This window comes from Sapajus apella, unplaced genomic scaffold, assembly GCF_009761245.1.
Source record: "Sapajus apella isolate SASKATOON/1434 unplaced genomic scaffold, GSC_monkey_1.0 scaffold74, whole genome shotgun sequence".
NCBI lineage: Eukaryota > Metazoa > Chordata > Mammalia > Primates > Cebidae > Sapajus > Sapajus apella.
This window is the reverse complement of record NW_022437014.1, coordinates 1,407,971-1,414,426: the sequence shown is the minus strand read 5'-3', so window position 1 is coordinate 1,414,426 and position 6,456 is coordinate 1,407,971.

Here is a 6,456-nt window from a genome sequence, read left to right as displayed (position 1 = left end):
AAGTGCTGGGATTACAGGCGTGAGCCACCGCGCCCGGCCCTTACTTTTTTTTTTGATTGAGATGGAGTTTCACTCTTGTTGCCAAAGCTGGAGTGCAGTGGCACTGATCTTAGCTTACTGCAACCTCCACCTCCCAGGTTCAAGCGATTCTCCTGCCTCAGCCTCCTGAGGAGCTGAAACTACAGGTGTGCACCATCACACCCAGCTAATTTTTGTATTTTTAGTAGAGACAGGGTTTCTCTGGTTGGCCAGGTTGGTCTTGTGCTCTTGACCTTCTGATCTGCCAGCCTCAGCCTCCCCAGGTGCTGCGACTGCAGGCATGAGCCACCGGGCCTGAACTTTTTTTTTTTTTTTTTTTTTTTTGAGACATTTTTCCTCTCTTGCCCAGCCTGTGGTGCAATGGCAAGATGTCGGCTCACTGCAACCTCTGCCTCCCGGGCTCAAGCATTCTTGTGCCTCAGTCTCCCGAGTAGCTGGGATTACCAGCATGTCCCACCACACCAGACTAATTTTTGTATTTTTAGTACAGATGGGGTTTCATCATGTTAGCTGGGCTGATCTTGAACTTCTGGCCTCAAGTGAGCCACAGGCTTGTCCTCCCAAAGTGCTGGGATTACACATGTGAGCCGCCATGGCTGGTTCTGCTTGATACACTTTAAGCCATGTTCACATGCAGTTGATATTATAGGATCAGTGAGATTTATGATATTATTAGGTGAAGAGTTTTTAGTGCCAAGTCCACATTTGCTCCCATAAAATTAAGATCTTTTATTCTTTTCTTATGAAAAGTTCAGTTGGAAAATTCACAATAAAAAAAAAATTGCTCATTGCAAACAGAAGTTATTTCACATGAAGAAATTCTACCTTACTTTTTTTCTTATTTTATTACCGCATTTTTCTATACCTTAATCCTGAGAGAACTCTGGCTCTTTCTCGACTGCTTTTAATTCCATTGTCTGGATGTGCTCACGTGAGTTTGGCAGCTGTTCCTATTGAGTAACTGAGTGCAGAGTCACAGTGCAAAGAGTGATATTACTATCCCTTCTGCACCCTGTCCCACCCCCCCATCGTCCCTCTTCCCGGCCCGCCCCTCCACGGAGGACATCCGCTTCCTCAGTTCTTGATGTCCAACATTCTGAATGCAGTTAAACCACCAGGTTATTTTGAGAGATTTTTTTTTTTTTTTTTTTTTGAGACGGAGTTTTCGCTCTTGTTACCCAGGCTGGAGTGCAATGGCGCGATCTCGGCTCACCGCAACCTCCGCCTCCTGGGTTCAGGCAATTCTCCTGCCTCAGCCTCCTGAGTAGCTGGGATTACAGGCACGCGCCACCATGCCCAGCTGATTTTTTGTAGTTTTTAGTAGAGACGGGGTTTCACCATGTTGACCAGGATGGTCTCGATCTCTTGACCTCGTGATCCACCCGCCTCAGCCTCCTGAGTAGCTGGGATTACAGGCGTGAGCCACCGCGCCCGGCCATTTTGAGAGCTACTTTTAATGGCCCCTTGCAATTTATTTCGAGGAAAAGATGCCTCAATAAGGTGAAGGATATTGCAGTTTTAATTGCTAAGGATGTGGCTCAAATCATACAGGATGTCAGATCCAGCACCTGTTTTTTGTGGGAGTCAGGCAGGGTAGGGACCTCACTCTGGCTTGGCAGACATGGTAGTGTGGTATTTTGCTTTTTACCTTTGGAAAGCACAGTGAAAGAAGATACACTCAGGACATACCAGGTTCCTCGAGGGCAGCTGTGGAGGAGGAAGTTTTGACTTCCTTTGGAATCACAGTGCAGGATCCCGGATATTCTTATTTCCAAGTCTAGTTTGAGATTACACAAATCTCAAATCTCTTTCCCAGGACATTCATTCAAATACATGTCGTAACTGGGCTTTGCTTTGTTGTTTTGCTTTTTTTCCCCTCACGCTTTCTTCCGCTCAATGGAAAACCCCTGCATCATCCGTTTCCTGCCAAGTGCTCTGCAAAGATTACAAGCCAGAAATTTTAAATGAGAACGATCATTTGAGCTGGGTGATCAGGGAACTATGATAACAAGAGCATATGGGACCTATACAGCAGAGCCATTATAAAGTTTATCGGTCTTTTTATAATTCACTCTTGCTCAGGGGCAGGTCAACTTATAGAGAGCTGAGAATTTGCATGAAAAGAGTTTCATCTCCAACAGTGAACGTGCGTGGCACATCGTCCTGAGTTTGTGTATATTTTAAGATATTGTGAACTATTATTATTGGCACATTCATGCATTTTGTACTTTATTTATGTACTCCCAGGGAGCAAGGAATCTCTTCTGTGCAATGTGCCAGATTGCTTTAATTGTACAGCCTCATAAAATATAAACTTGTTATTATTATAATGATTACACTGTTGTGTCATTATGGTTACTGCTGAACCATGCTGCTATTTACCCTTGCTCCTCTCTACGCTTTCTCTAAATAGACAGACCTCTGTAACTGGATTCTAGACTGGCACCTGAGATGCAGCTTTTGCATTTAAAGAGTGGGAGACTGAGTTCATTTTAGAATTTTAGAGCTGAATTTCAGAGGTCCTGGTATTCAAGCAGCCCACTTTATAAATAGGAAAACAGCCTCAGAGAGTTCAGTGATGTCCTCCATGGTCACACACCTAGTTAGGGGTAGAACAAGGACATCATCTGATTACCAGATGCATGATCTTTTAAAAAGTCTCTGGTATCTTGCCAAGGAGTAGACAGGTAAAATTCGTTGTTTTTTTTTGTTTCATTTTGTTTTTTGAGACAGTTTCACTCTGTCACCCAGGCCGGAGTGCAATGGCGCTATCTTGGCTCACTGCAACCTCCGCCTGCTAGGTTCAAATGATTCTCCTGTCTCAGCTTCCAAGTAGCTAGGATTGCAAACATGCCACCATGCCCGGATAAGTGTTTTTGTATTTTTAGTAGAGACAGGGTTGCACTGTGTTAGCCAGGATGGTCTTGATCTCCTGACCCCTTGGTCCGCCCACTTCATCTTCTCAAAGTGCAGGGATTACAGGTGTGAGCCACCGCACCCAGCACCTAGGTAAAATTAGTGTTATTGATTGTTAGTAGGTTTGCTGGGCCAAAACATGTTTCAAGTGTCTCTAATTAAAGGTCTTGATTATGCCAAAAATAACAATAATTATTTTTCGTTTGTCTACCATCCCTATCTCCAATGTTGATATTCACCTAAAATTTGAAGTTACAGCAAACCTTTAATTTGCATAAATTCAGTAGATTTGGACATATCATATAATCCACACTTCTTTTGAGTTCTATTGATTTGGGGCCAAACACAGAAACTGGCAAATCTAGATGCCATTCAAACTTATAGACTGTATTTTAATTTTTATTTTGTTTATTTATTTGACATAGGGTCTTACTCTGTCACGCAGGCTCGAGTACAGTGGCACGATCATGGATCGGTACAGCCTGGAACTCACAGGCTCAAGACTGGAATTCCTTCTCTCAGCCTCCCAAGTAACTGGGACTACAGGTGTGTGACACCATGCCCAGCACTTTTTATTTTTATTGTTTTGAGACAGAGTCAGCCTCTGCCATCCAGGCTGGAGTGTAGTGGTGCAATCTCTGCTCACTGCAGTCTCCAACTCCTGGGTTGAAGTGATTCTCCTGCCTCAGCCTCCCGAGTAGCTGGGACTACAGGCTCATGCCACCACGCCCAGCTAATTTTTGTATTTTTAGTAGAGACAGGGTTTCACCATACTGGCCAGGATGGTCTCGATTTCTTGACCTTGTGATCTGCCCACCTTGGCTTCCCAAAGTCCTGGGGATTACAGGCATGAGCCATTGCGCCTGGCCTAATTTTTGTTTTTTTAGTAGAGATGGTGTTTTGCTATTTTGGCCCAGCTGCTCTTGAACTCCTGGCCTCAAGTAATCCACCTGCCTTGGCCTCCCAAAGTGCTGGGATTACAGGCATAAGCCACTGCGTCCGGTGTACAATTAGTTGTTGACAATATCAACGATTTACAACTGTGGTTGTACCTCAGATAAAACAACAAACAATTCCTTAACAAAATCTTTACATTTTCTTTTTCTGCTTTTTTGTAGCGATGAGGTTTTGCCATGTTCCCCAGGCTGGCCTGGAATTCCTGGGTTCAAGCAATCCTGCTGTCTCAGCCTCCCAGAGTGGTAGGATTAGAGGTGCGAGCCATTATGCCCAGCCAAAATCTTTACATTTTCTAAAAGGGTGAAACATTCTAAAAATCATATGGATAATTATAGGAAATGTATTAATGTCTTTTTACATTTATTTTCATTTTTTAGGAATAGGGTGTCCCTAGGTTGCCCAGGCTGGCCTTGAACTCCTGGGCTTAACGAATCCTCCTGCCCCAGACTCTGAAGTAGCTGAGATACTACAGGAACATGCCATTAAATACTATTTTTTACTCTCCCTCACAACCCTATGAGGAAACCGGATCAGGTGGGGTGACTCATGCCTATAATCTCAGCACATTGGGAGGCCTAGCTGGGAAGATCACCTGAGATCAGGAGTTCAAGGTTACACTGAGCTATGATTGTGTCAATGCAGTCCAACCCAGGTGACCAAAAAACAAAAAAACAAAAGGAAACTGAAGCAGAGTTAAAAGGCACCAACCAGTAAATGATGGAACTGAGATTTAAACCTCCCAGAGTAACTGCTCTGTTTGTTTTTGGCAGGGTGGGGGTGGCGTGGGGAAGGTGTATAACTTTTTTTAACTTCTCAGAGTGCTTTTATATTTACTTTATTAGTCAAAAAGTTTAGAATATAAACGTACCTAGATAATTAAAAGAATGCCACTTGTCTCAACAATTCGGACTACTGAAATGGACATTTCTCATTCAAGTTCACATTGCTTTTAGGCCTGGCGCGGTCAATACAGGTAATCCCAGCACTTTGGGAGGCTGAGGCGGATGGATCACTTGAGGTCAGTTGGAGACCAGCCTGGCCAACATGGTGAAACCCTATCTCTACTAAAAATACAAAAATTAGCTGAGCATGGTGGTACATGCCTGTAATCCCAGCTATTTGAGTAGCTGAGGCAGAATTTTTTGAACTCAGGAGATTGAGGCTTCAGTGAGCCAAGATTGCACCATTGCACTCCAGCCTGGGCGACAGAACAAGACTGTTTCAAAAACAAAAAAAATCCCAAATTTATGTTAATTTTATTAATTGATTAATATTAATATACATTATCTCACAAGTATAGAAATAAAACCCTAAAATAAAGGAAATATGACACATAGATACATGTGCATACGTAATTTTAGGCAGATAGAATTGGTGATCTGTGTGTGTGTGTGCATGTGTGCATGTGTGTTTTGAGACAGGGTCTCACTGTGTTACCCATGCTGGATCACAGCTCACTGCAGCCTCGCTTGACATCTGGGACTCAATTATTTAAAAAAAATTTTTTTGGCTGGGCGCAGTGGCTCACGCCTGTAATCCCAGCACTTTGGGAGGCCGAGGCGGGTGGATCACGAGGTCAAGAGATCGAGGCTATCCTGGTGAAACCTCGTCTTTACTAAAAAAAATACAAAAAATTAGCTGGGCATGGTGGCCCGTGCCTGTAGTCCCAGCTACTCAGGAGGCTGAGGCGGGAGAATTGCCTGAATCCAGGAGGCGGAGGTTGCGGTGAGCCGAGATCGCGCCATTGCACTCTAGCCTGGGCAACAAGAGTGAAACTCGGTCTCAACGCGCCACCACGCCCAGCTAATTTTTTGTATTTTTAGTAGAGATGGGGTTTCTCCATGTTGGTCAAGGCTGGTCTCAAACTCCCAACCTCAGGTGATCTGCCTGCCCCGGCCTCCCAAAGTGCTGCAATTATAGGAATGAGCCACCGCGCCTGGCCTGCTTTTTAAATGTGTAATAAAATGTTTCAAGCTACAGAAAGTAGCTGGGTGCAGTGGCTCGTGCCTGTAATCCCAACACCTTGGGAGACTTAGGGGGTGGATTGCTGGAGCCCAGGCGTTGGAGAGCAGCCTGGACAACATGGTGAAACTTCCCTCTCCACAAAAAATTTAAAAAATTAGCTAAGTGTGGTGGTGCGAGCCTGTAGTTCCAGCTACCTGGGAGGAGGAAGGATCACCTGATTCCAGCCTCAGCAACGAAGTAAGACCGTCTCAAGGAAGAAAAAAAACAGAAAGAAAAGTGGAGAGAATACTGCTGTCAGTACTCCCTAATTATCTTCTAGGTTTGCCAAATCTTAATGATGCTATATTTATTTCAAATAACATTTTTACATTTAGTTTTTTGAATAGTTAATACATTTGTATGTTCAAAAAAATTGTCGTGAAGTTCCCATCCCACTCTATCCCATATGCCACTTTCATTGCATAGGTTCTAGTTATGTTTCTCAGTGGTTGTGTGTTTATGTTTGTGTGTATACAAATACAAATATATTTGGACTTACCATTTTAAAATGGAAACAGTAAGTTTTTTTTTTTTTTTTTT